Here is a 13,329-nt window from a genome sequence, read left to right as displayed (position 1 = left end):
GGTCCCTTTGCAGAAAAACAGCCCCAAAGCATGATGTTTCTACCCCCATGCTTCACAGTAGGTATGGTGTTCTTTGGATGCAACTCAGCATTCTTTGTCCTCCAAACACGACGGGTTGAGTTTTTACCAAAAAGTTATATTTTGGTTTCATCTGACCATATGACATTCTCCCAAGCTTCTTCTGGATCATCCAAATGCTCTCTAGCAAACTTCAGACGGGCCTGGACATGTACTGGCTTAAGCAGGGGGACACGTCTGGCACTGCAGGATTTGAGTCCCTTGCGACGTAGTGTGTTACTGATGGTAGGCTTTGTTACTTTGGTCCCAGCTCTCTGCAGGTCATTCACTAGGTCCCCCCGTGTGGTTCTGGGATTTTTGCTCACCGTTCTTGTGATCATTTTGACCCCACGGTGTGAGATCTTGCGTGGAGCCCCAGATCAAGGGAGCTTATCAGTGGTATTGTATGTCTTCCATTTCCTAATAATTGCTCCCACAGTTGATTTCTTCAAACCAAGCTGCTTACCTATTGCAGATTCAGTCTTCCCAGCCTGGTGCAGGTCTACAATTTTGTTTCTGCTGTCCTTTCACAGCCCTTTGGTCTTGGCCATAGTGGAGTTTGGAGTGTGACTGTTTGAGGTTTTGGACAGGTGTCTTTTATACTGATAACAAGTTCAAACAGGTGCCATTAATACAGGTAACGAGTGGAGGACAGATGAGCCTCTTAAAGAAGAAGTTCCAGGTCTGTGAGAGCCAGAAATCATGCTTGTTTGTAGGTGACCAAATACTTATTTTCCACCATAATTTGCAAATAAATCCATTAAAAATCCTACAATGTGACTTTCTGGATTTTTTTCTAATTTTGTCTGTCATAGTTGAAGTGTACCTATAATGAAAATTACAGGCCTCTCTCATCTTTTTAAGTGGGAGAACTTGCACAATTGGTGGCTGACTAAATACTTTTCTGCCCCACTGTATTTATATGTGCATATTCTTGTTCCATCCCTTTACTTACATTTGAGTGTATTAGGTAGTTGCTGTGGAATTGATAGATTACTTGTTAGATATTGCTGCACTGTCAGATCTAGAAGCACAAGCATTTCGCTACACCCTCAATAACATCTGCTAACTATGTGTATGTGACCAATACAATTTGACTTGATTTGAATATGCGCAACTGGGTGCGAGATCCGTACAGGGCAGACCAACAGGCGCAACCAACCAACAGATGGTAGTGGGGCGGCGGGTGGCTAACTTGACATCTCAACGACTTGCGGGGCAGTGGGTTCGGAAACAACGACAAAAAGTGTCGAGTGGGAGGGCAAAGGGGCAGGTGTTCGAGCACAGGTAGACAGGCACGTGCCTGTTGGTGAAGGTTTAATGAAAATGTGGATTATGTCATCAACTGATCCAATATTTCAAGATAGTAATTCCAGCATCACATCCGCCACCACCAGACACAGCATATAGCCTTGTTATGAGAGAATGATAAATGTTCCATGGATACTGAGCGAAATGCAATGAATGAGCTCATGTCATCAGAGTTGGGTTTGCTAACAAAGGGCACCTCTGTCAGAGGTGTCAAAGTTCACGGGCCTAGCATGAATGAATGAATGAGCCCCCCCATCTGCCCCGTTTCCTCTCTGTGTCCCTGTGTCACTCTGACCCCTTGTTCTTTAGATACATCTATACACACCATCTCTCACACTCTCTTTCACTCACTCTCTCTCCTCCCCTTTCTGTTTTTTTTTACCATGGGTATCTCTGTGGGGCAGAAATCCCCTCATTGACTTCTGGAGGGCTGCATAATGAGAATAAATGAGCTGGAAGTAAATATGCAGCCTGTTTTCTGCCTGCTGCTCCTTTACCAGTCAGCCCATAGGCTTTCATAAAAAAATTAAGACTGAGTGTGTTGCCAAAAGGCAAGCACAATGTTGCATGGTGTATTATTTACCCGGAACTGAAGTGCCCTTTTTGAGGGATATAGTACATTTCATATGTTTTGAAGTACCCGTAGATTTGTTGTCGTAGTTGAACAGGAATTGTACTCGGTTTGCAGTATAATCTACTTATTTATTTTATTCTCAATACACATCAAATACAGCCATTTAATTGGATTTAATGGTGCAAAAGAAGCATATTAATCTGATTATTGGCATATACCTTTTAATTCAATAGGAATTATATTACCATGTGTCATTTTGCCATTGACCAACTTTGATGGAAAGGGAAGGCAGTCTTGTGGAACAGTTGGCTACTGGTCTGGAAGACTAGCCCTTCTCAGGAGGACCTAGTAATCTCTCACTTAGCAGACCACTCATCAGGCTAAGAACATATTCCCCTGGGGAGCACAAGCAACAAAAAAAAACATGTTAATGCAACATATTGTCTAGTAATACATGCATTATTGTTGTGACATTTAGAAGTCTAGATCAAAGGTATGCTGAGTGCTTATTCATTTCACTTGAAGATGAAACCATTCAGAGCTGATAGTAAACGTAAACAGGGAGACTAAAAACTCACAAATGACAGAATTCTGCAAACAATTGTTTTCTTCTTTTAACAAATAGTAAGTATGTATTAGGTCCTCGTATGTCAGATTGAATCCTCGGGAGAAATCCTCGTTCGCTGGAATAATTATCGGACCAAAATGCAGCGTGATTTGGTTTCCACATAATATTTATTTTAAAATGCATAAAACAACAAAGATTGAGCGAAACAAACACTGACTACAGAAGTGCTACGTGCACTAACTCAAAACAATATCCTATAAAACACAGGTGGAAAAAATGCTACTTAAACATGATTCCCAATTAGAGACAACGATAGCCAGCTGCCTCTAATTGGGAATCATACCAAACACCAACATAGAAAAACTAAACTAGAACCACACATAGAAAATAATAACTAGAAAACCCCCAGTCACACTCTGACCTACTATACCATAGAAAAACAAAGGCTCTCTATGGTCAGTGCGTGACAATGAGAACGTTATGACACATGTGCGCCAAAAAAGCAGAATTGGTTCCTCAAGGGTGTTTACAAACCACAAAATATCAGCATAATATGACATTTGATTGTTGAATACAATGTGTAGGATTGCTATCTCCTAAAAGGTACCCTACAAATTGAGCTTTGTAAAAAAAAAAGATGTCTAAACATGTAATCTCGCAATGATTTAACGAACACAACTTCTTTGTGCCAAACACACCATGGAGTACAGTGCATATATTTGCCACCAACTTGCATCAGGATGTTCCTAAGCCATCTGTAGCTTCACTGTGTTCTAATGAACACCCCCACATCCCCAGCCCCAGAGACAGGGATGTGCTGCCTTGAGGCACTGCCATACCTTGTCCTGAGTTTGTATTAATATTAGCAGCAGGTAGGGAGAGGCAGAGAGAGGCATGCATCTTCCTGAAGCAGATTACAGCAGGCGTAGGCGAGGTCCCAGGGGAAGAAACCAGTGCTGGCGTGGAGCTCCATCATACCGCCTTCATGGAATCATTTACTCTTAATGAGGGAACTAAGGAGCATCCTCTCACAAAATAAACGCTGGGAGATACTGGCAGCGGTTAGTTGGGGGGCAGGAAATGTGGGAGCTAATACTTGTTTCCATACTGTAGCAATTGAAATGTTAAGGAAATTACATTTGAGGTGAGATAGCAAACAGATGGCAACAGACTGTCACCTACTCAACAATAAGCGCAATATGATATTTCCCTTTCATATTTGTAACATTACAGCTGTTACACTTGATATGTTAAAAATAATATTGTCTAGACTGTACTTCTGTACTGGGGCGGCAGGTAGCCTAGTGGTTAGATTGGACTAGTAACCGAAAGGTTGCAAGATTGAATCCCCGAGTTGACAAGGTAAAAATCGGTCGTCCTGCCCCTGAACAAGGCAGTTAACCCACTGTTCCTAGGCCGTCATTGAAAATAAGAATTTGTTCTTAGCTGACTTGCCTGGTTAAATAAAGGTACAATTAAAATAAATAAACTTCTAATCAAAACAAATACTTCGGTATTGGGTCAAATACTGTATGTAAGCGGGGAACAAGAGAGCCATTGATTTATGGGTTTTATCGTTGTCATACAAAGATGTACATTTTACACAGCATTATTGAAAGAGGTTTGAAGTTCATTACTAAACATAAGGTAAAGTTGGATTGAATGGTTTGTGCATCATTGTGTACACAGTGATAAACATGCAGTCTTCATCAATGTAGATGGCAGGCAGAGTCTTCACTTCTGTCCTTCTCTGAAAGAATTTACCATACTATAATTACATTTCTCAGTGGATGGATGCAACACAATGACTGTGTGATCATGCAAATAATTGCCTTTCCACTCAGCCAAATTGGTGGGCAGGTATGGCCATATCTGATCTGTGTGTGAATACAGCAAAGAATTCATGTTAAGAGAGAGCAATCACCCCGGGTGATGTTGTACATTGTAGCTCCATTATTGTGTGAAAGGTTGCGCAATTTAAAAAAATAATAATAATTGATATGAAAGGCTGATTGTTGTAGGAGGATGTCATTCACCAGCTTTATCACTGGAGGATTCACACACATGATAAACACCCATCCAGGCGTGAGGGGCTGAGCTGCTCTGTGCTATAAATGTCCTGAATAATTCCCAAGATCAGGTTTAAAGATCAGAGGAATGCTGGAGTGTCTGTTCTGCACACTTACCCAGAATGCACAGCGCTTCTTTACTCCCAAGGGAAGTTCATAACATGGTAATAGAATTGGGCCCGTGGGACAGAAGGGGTGTTATTTTGTCACTTTCGATCAAATGGTTTCTGGCCCCATTAGAAACAGACTACGTGTTTGGTAACACAACGAACACAGCCCATGAGGGAGGTAGCAGGGATCTGTAATAAGGAAGAGAGTGGATTTAGAGGAGTCTACCAAAAATCAATAGTGTTAAAGCCAGAACCCAATCTAATCAAGACTTAAGCCCTTGGGCTAATTAAAAATAAAAGAGGAAAATCAATACAAATAATCCCTCATATTTGCCGTCTTCTTGCATGCCCCCTGACATTTGAAGTGGGTTCAGAGGAAGGGGGGAACAGCACCACCTGTTTCCCTATAGGGCTGTGGGGAACACATATAAGAGCCGTGAGGAGTGCTCATTGGGGGCCTTTCATAGGCCAAATAAGAGGTAAATGTTTGTTTCTAAGGGTGCTATTCTGTCAGAGTTGTGTTCGCTACGTTCACTCTGGGACTGTGTTTGAACTATTTCCATTCTTCCCTACAACAGTTTGTTCATGTCTTTCTCATCTTCACTTCTCACCCCTTGTGTTTAAAACCTCACACACAACTATGCGATGACATTTACTGCAGTGAAGAGACAGCCATCACACAGCGCTCCACACTGTAGAGAATAACAGTGGTATGATGATGATGACATTTAGGTGACAAGTGACATTTTCCCCGGGTGTTGAAATGATCTCAGTAATTAGAAGACATTGCATGTGTGATCATATTTGCCATGATAATCCAGCATAAGTAACCGTGACATCACATTGGCTGAGGACACAATTAAACCGATGATCTTGTTCAAAGAAGAGCAGATTAAGCATGTTATGTAACAAAGAGATTAGCGAAACCCGGAAACAAATCAAGAGTTTTTGTTTTCAAATGGTGGTTTGTGTTCTTGCGCAACGACACCAGCTTGTTTCTTGTGCTTGTTCCAGCAGACAAGCGATCCTGTTACTCCACAGACGTAGACACATGATCTGTTGGGGCAGTGTGTTAGTGAGTGAGAGGGATTCAGAGTGGCTCCCGAAGGAGGAGCAGGACGCCAGGCAGTGAGTCAGGTCTGGACTGGATGAGCTCACTGTGACAGAGGACAGAGAGAGCCATGTTCGTGTCAGTTCTGACATCCAGCCCCCACTATCTCTCCCTGGCTCTCGTACCCCTGCCCTCTCTGAAGCACCCTATGTCTGAGCATCAGGGGGCATCATGACACATTCTTTACGAGTTCCCAGAAGCCATAGACTGCTTTACATGATATCCGCGACAACATAAAAGTCTATGGTAGATAATATAGTGGAGGTGAATTGTAATAGAATTTTAAAAAATGAAAAAAGTGTTTGGAATATTCGGGTGTTTCTTCATCTAAAAAACAAGTGTTCATGTTTAATTCAGAGACCGGCACGATGTGAGAGTGAATAAGAGTGTTTTGAACTATTTTTCTTTCGCAAAAACCATGAAGAGCCAAGGGGTTGCCATGGAGACATAGGCTAGGTGGAATGCAGGAAGTCAAATGACAATCTAGCTGCATATCATTATATATTGTCTAGCACGCGGTGGTAAGCAGCTGATTATGGGATTTGTTTTCAGACATTTACATTGAAGCACTTTATGCTTCACTTCAATTCATGGATTTCTTATCCTATAATATGCATCAATGGACAAAGACAATAAACAGTTAAAAATCAGCATCTGCGACCTGTCACCATTGTGAATACAGAGGATTCAGAGGTCCTTTCAAATGCTCTAATGCGACCATTGTACATCTCAAATGAGGTATAATCTCGATAGACCACATGTGTTTGTCTGCAGTCATCTGTAGAAGCCAAAGGTGCTGGAGTCAAGGGACACTCACAAAAGCCTGCCGATGAATCTGTCTCCTCAACAAAGTGCTGTCTTGGACTCAGACATTCAACACACACACACACACACACACACACACACACACACACACACACACACACACACACACACACACACACACACACACACACACACACACACACACACACACACACACACACACACACACACACACACACACACACACACACACACACACACACACACACACACACACACACACACACACACACACACAATATTACATGTAACTTGCAACACACATTTCTGTCTGGTAGTGGCTTTTGTGTCTCTAAGAAATAAGGGTGGGGCATAGCCAAGAGAAAAGAACAAAATGTAGTCGGCCTAGTACTAGGACTAGTCCCACTGGGCACAGATGTCAATTCAACGTCTATTCCATGTTAGGATTCAATGTAATTTCATTGACATGACGTGGAAACAATGTTGATTTCAACCAGTGTGTGCCCAGTGGGGTAGTAGAAGTAGTGGTAGCAGCAGTAGAAGTACACATTTTAGTAGAAGTCTTCGCTAACTCTGGTTGGAGTGGTGGTATTATAGTGATACAACCATTACAACCACGTAACAGTAGGAGAAGCAGTGAAGATGCTAATGGCTGTTATTACTGGGCTTGACCAGTCACACTGTGAGACCTCGTGCATTGAGCAGCAGACTTAATTCATCTGTGCCTGATGCCTGGCAGCAGTGAGACTTCCAGTCATGGTGGGTGACAGGCAGATGACATCAGCTTGCCCCCAGGGGATCTGGGGAAGCGGAATCGCTTCCTCATCAAGACAAATAAAGGAGGACTTTGATGGTATCATCAAGAGTTCCAGCCTGCCTCCCACACTGTCACTGTCACTCTGACAGGAGAGTTACATTTCCCAGTAATCGAGTTTCTGTCTGCCCTCTGTGTTTAGATGAAACCCCCTTACAGTCTCTCTCTCTCTTTCTTCTCTTTCTCTCTTACTCTCTCTGTCTCTGCTCATGTCTACGTTCAGTCTGAATAATAAGTCAATTCGCTGCAATAACACCAGTGAGAGAGAGCCCTGAGCTGTAAGATTGCTGATAGTATCTTAAAAAAAAGAAGATGTATTTAAACCTAGAGTTGAAGTTATACAATTCAATATCTGAAGTATCTGAGTACTGGCAAAATATATGTCTGGTTCCTTAGCTGGTGCCATAATGGTGGGAGGATCCAGGACGGTGCATGTTTGTGGTCGATACGAGCTGAGCTATTGTCCATTGTGTGTTAAATGGTGGATGGGTTGGCATCCTTCACAGGTGGTCTGTTTTGATGAGCAGACAGGTCTGTACACTGGCTCCACAAACACTCGTACGGCTCTTTGTGTCTCAGTCAGACAGACCCTAATTCTAACGTGAGACCATCTACAGTGGGGTCCGAAATTAAATTAAAATACAATTTTATTTGTCACATACACATGGTTAGCAGATGTTAATGCGAGTGTAGCGAAATGCTTGTGCTTCTAGTTCCGACAATGCAGTAATAACCAACGAGTAATCTAGCTAACAATTCCAAAACTACTACCTTATACACACAAGTGTAAAGGGATAAAGAATATGTACATTAAGATATATGAATGAGTGATGGTACAGAGCGGCATAGGCAAGATGCAGTAGATGGTATCGAGTACAGTATATACATATGAGATGAGTATGTAAACAAAGTGGCATAGTTTAAAGTGGCTAGTGATACATGTATTAGATAAAGATGCAGTAGATGATAGAGTACAGTATATACGTATACATATGGGATAAATAATGTAGGGTATGTAAACATTATATTAAGTAGCATTGTTTAAAGTGGCTAGTGATATATTTTACATCAATTCCCATCAATTCCCATTGTTAAAGTGGCTGGAGTTGAGTCACTGTGTTGGCAGTAGCCACTCAATGTTAGTGTTGGCTGTTTAACAGTCTGGCCTCGAGATAGAAGCTGTTTTTCAGTCTCTCGGTCCCAGCTTTAATGCACCTGTACTGACCTCGCCTTCTGGATGATAGCGGGGTGAACAGGCAGTGGCTCGGGTGGTTGTTGTCCTTGATGATCTTTATGGCCTTCCTGTGACATCGGGTGGTGTAGGTGTCCTGGAGGGCAGGTAGTTTGCCCCCGGTGATGCGTTGTGCAGACCTCACTACCCTCTGGAGAGCCTTACGGTTGTGGGCGGAGCAGTTGCCGTACCAGGCGGTGATACAGCCCGCCAGGATGCTCTCGATTGTGCATCTGTAGAAGTTTGTGAGTGCTTTTGGTGACAAGCCGAATTTCTTCAGCCACCTGAGGTTGAAGAGGCGCTGCTGCGCCTTCTTCATGATGCTGTCTGTGTGGGTGGACCAATTCAGTTTGTCTGTGATGTGTACGCCGAGGAACTTAAAACTTACTACCCTCTCCACTACTGTTCCATCGATGTGGATAGGGGGGTGTTCCCTCTGCTGTTTCCTGAAGTCCACAATCATCTCCTTAGTTTTGTTGACGTTGAGTGTGAGGTTATTTTCCTGACACCACACTCCGAGGGCCCTCACCTCCTCCCTGTAGGCCGTCTCGTCGTTGTTGGTAATCAAGCCTACCACTGTTGTGTCGTCCGCAAACTTGATGATTGAGTTGGAGGCGTGCGTGGCCACGCAGTCGTGGGTGAACAGGGAGTACAGGAGAGGGCTCAGAACGCACCCTTGTGGGGCCCCAGTGTTGATGATCAGTGGGGTAGAGATGTTGTTACCTACCCTACCCTACCCTTACCTACCCTCACCACCTGGGGGCGGCCAGACAAGTGAACAATAACGACTGTATAAAATGAATTATTCAAATGTTGCGCCACAGTACCAGTCAAAAGTTTGGACACACCTATTCATTCAAGGGGTTTTCTACATTGTTGAAAAATAGTGAAGACGTCAACACTATGAAATAACACATATGGAATTATGTAGTAACCAAAAAAGTGTTAAGCAAATCAAACCATATGTTATATTTGTGATTCTTCAAATTAGCCACCCTTTCTTTACCTTTACCTAGCTTTGCACACTCTTGGCATTCTCTCAACCATGCTTCATGAGGTAGTCACCTAGAATGCACTTCAATTAACAGGTGTGCCTTTAAAAAGTTAATTTGTGGAATTTCTCTCCTTCTTAATGTGTTTGACCCAATCAGTTGTGTTGTGACAAGGTAGGGTGGTATACAGAAAATAGGCCTACTTGGTATATCATATCTCAACATCAACTGCTCAACTGCCTTCAAATGGTCTTCATGCTGCAAAGAAACCACTACTAAAGGACACCAATAAGACAAAGAAACTTGCTTGGGCCAAGAAACACAAGCAATGGACATTAGAAATCTGTTCTTTGGTCTGATGAGTACAAATGTAAAGATGTTTGGTTCCAACCACTGTGTCTTTGTGAGATGCAGAGTAGGTGAACGGATGATATCCGCATGTGTGGTGGTTCCCACCGTGAAGCATGGAGAAGGAGGTGTTATGGTGTCTTTGTAAGACGCAGAGTAGGTGAATGGATTATCTCCGCATGTGTGGTTCCCACCGTGAAGCATGGAGGAGGAGGTGTGATGGTGTAGGGGTGCTTTGCTGGTGACACTGTCAGTGATGTATTTAGAATTCAAGGCACACTTAACGAACATGGCTACCACAGCATTCTGCAGCGATACGCCATCCCATCTGGTTTGCGCTTAGTGGGACTATCATTTGTTTTTCAACAGGACAATGACCCAACACACCTAGGCTGTGTAAGGGCTATCTGACCATGAAGGAGAGTTATGGAGTGATATTGATATGGTTTGGGATGAGTTGGACCACGGAGTGAAGGACAAGCAGCCAAAAAGTGCTCAGCGTATGTGGGAACTCCTTCAAGAATGTTGGAAAATTATTCCAGGTGAAGTTGGTTGAGAGAATGCCAAGAGTGTGCAAAGGTGTCATTTGGGAAAACGTTGGCTACTTTGAAAAATCTCAAATATATTTTGATTTGTTTATTAACACTAGGTTGGATATTTTCAATATTATTCTACAATGTATAGCATCGGGTATTTTGTGTAAATGTGGGCTTAAAGAAATATGGGCTTCAAGAAAAAAATGGCTGGTGTGTTAGAAATGCTAGGGACGATTTTTGTTCCCAGTCCGCCCCTGTTGACACCCCTAAACGTTCTTACAAAGAAAGTAGTCAAAAGTTTAGTATTTTGTCCTATATTCCTAGCACTCAAGGACTACATCAAGCTTGTGACTTTACAAACTTGTTAGATACATTTGCAATTAATTTGAATTTTGCTTGTGTTTCAGATTATTTTGTGTCCAATAGAATTGAAAGGAAAATAATGTATTGTGTCACTTTTATTGTAAGTGAGAATAGAGTATGTTTCTAAACACTTCTTCAATGTGGATGCTACCATGATCATAAATAATCCTGAATAAATCGTGAATAATAATAATAATAAGTGAGAAAGCTACTGAGGGTCAAAGTTCATACTCCCAAAACATGCTAACCTCTCACCATTACCAACAACAGAGGAGGTTAGCATGTCTTGGGGGTATGATCTTTGACACAATGTATTATTGTCAATCATTTCTGACCCCAGTGTAGGTGTGTCTGAGTAATTTCAGTGGAATTCAATTTGAGTCATTTCAATATCTGCATCTGCACCCCATGTAAGGTCATGGAGTTATGGAATTTGATGAGGAAGTATTGGCAGATTTTTAAAAGTTTCTTTGTCAAAAATATTTAAATTGTGTAATAAGGCAGCTGATGGAAAGGGATCAAATAGTTATTGGAAAGTCCTTACAGCCCTATGTAACCTCCCTGTGCCTACAATTTGTGTTGTCTTCTCCTAAACTTGGCTTGTACTACCCTCCCCTGGTAGAGATAGAAATTACAACTGACAAGAGCAGCACTCATGCTGCACAGTAGCACAGTTTTCCTTAGTGATTTGGTCATAAATCATGACATTCAATAATAATCATCTCTATAAGTAACACTTTCTCCTCAAATACTTTATTAAAACTATTTAAAACATGTTTAAAAAAAAATATATTCCAGTATTCCACTATATTCCAATAATGTATCGCTCGTGATCTCTATGTTGAATGGAATCCATCCCTCCCTGATTCAGTTTTATGTTGTCTTCAGTGCCCCCATCTGGACAAAATGTTGCTTGCACAATATAATGAGAAAAATCTTATATAGCAACCTATCAAGTTATATTAATTACTTAATGTTTAGTACATACTGCTAATTGGAAATGGCATTTGTAATTTAAAATATACATAAATAATAATTAAACACTCCACCACTAATTTGACCAAAAATCCCCATTGAAAGATGCCGGCTAGCTCTACTTGACCTTGAGCTCCCTTTGACCTTGCGGTGTTACCATTATTATGCCTACCAATTTCACTTGAATGTATAATCAAAGCATTGTTTCCCTGTTTCAGCATGGGGTACCACAGATGGCCAATGGCCTGGTGATTTAACTCCAGTGAGATAGATTCCCAGGAGGTTCAGGTTTTTCTGCCCTCTAGCAAGGTTCTTGTCCTTAATTGCCCCTGTAAAGATACAGTTGTTCAAATGGATTACAGTCTGTCTTAAATGTACCATGCATCGTAAAGAGTTGTTGGACTGGGACTGTAATTAATGAGGTTCCCTAGTCTCATCCTGGTTTTATAGTAGCAATATCATTAGGACAGCCATTTTCTACTACAGTCCTATGCAAAGTAGGCTTGCTCAGTGATTCCTCTGTAATTCATATTTTGTATAATAAATATCCAGCACGCAACATAGTCCAGGGGGAGAAATGGAGCATATAAACCATACAGTATGCCGACTGTTTGGATTCTCGTTAGAGACAAAATGCTGCAGTTAACATTCTTCCCTGAGGCTGGGGAACAGTGCAACTGGCCCTGTCTGGTAGCATACAGTGAACTGCTCTGCAGACACATATAGGAGAGTACAGCCAGTATTAACACTAACGCTAATCCGCATACGGAGGAGTAACTGTATCCCACGCTCACACCAATGACCTCCCCCCACACCATCTGCCATCGGCCAACAGCCCTCCTATTTGGCAACCTGCGCTCTGTGGGGAGGGACCCAGCATGCACTGCACTCCTTCATCCATATTGAGAACTTTTAGTGAAGTCATCTTTATCATGTTTTTGTTTTTCACTTTTTTGAACAATACATACAATTTACGGCCTAAATAAATAGCCTTGATAGCATTCACTACACAGTAGCACTGCTCACATTATGACTCTGACAACAGCTAGCACATAAAAAGACTGCTCTGCATGTGTACAATTTGAATGAATTTAGAGACATATAAAATCCTAAGCAAGCAAATATATTTATTTCAAGGTCAAGAAAAGCATAATATATTTTTTATTTTATTTATTTAACTTTTATTTTGACAGGGAACACATATAGAGACCTAGGTTTATTTTCCAAATGTGCCCTGTATAATACAATATAAAATACACATAAAGCACAATATATATATATATACATATATACAGTACCAGTCAAAGGTTTTGACACACCGACTCATTCAAGGGTCCTTGTTTATTTTTAATATTTTGTATTATAATAGTGAAGACATCAAAACTATGAAATAACACATATGAAATCATGTAGTAACCAAAAAAAGTGTTAAACAAATCAAAATATATTTGAGATTTGAGATTTTAAGGTAGCCACCCTTTGCC

Source organism: Oncorhynchus gorbuscha, linkage group LG03 (assembly GCF_021184085.1).
Source record: "Oncorhynchus gorbuscha isolate QuinsamMale2020 ecotype Even-year linkage group LG03, OgorEven_v1.0, whole genome shotgun sequence".
NCBI lineage: Eukaryota > Metazoa > Chordata > Actinopteri > Salmoniformes > Salmonidae > Oncorhynchus > Oncorhynchus gorbuscha.
The sequence above is the reverse complement of the archived record's forward strand: the minus strand, read 5'-3'. Positions refer to the sequence as shown.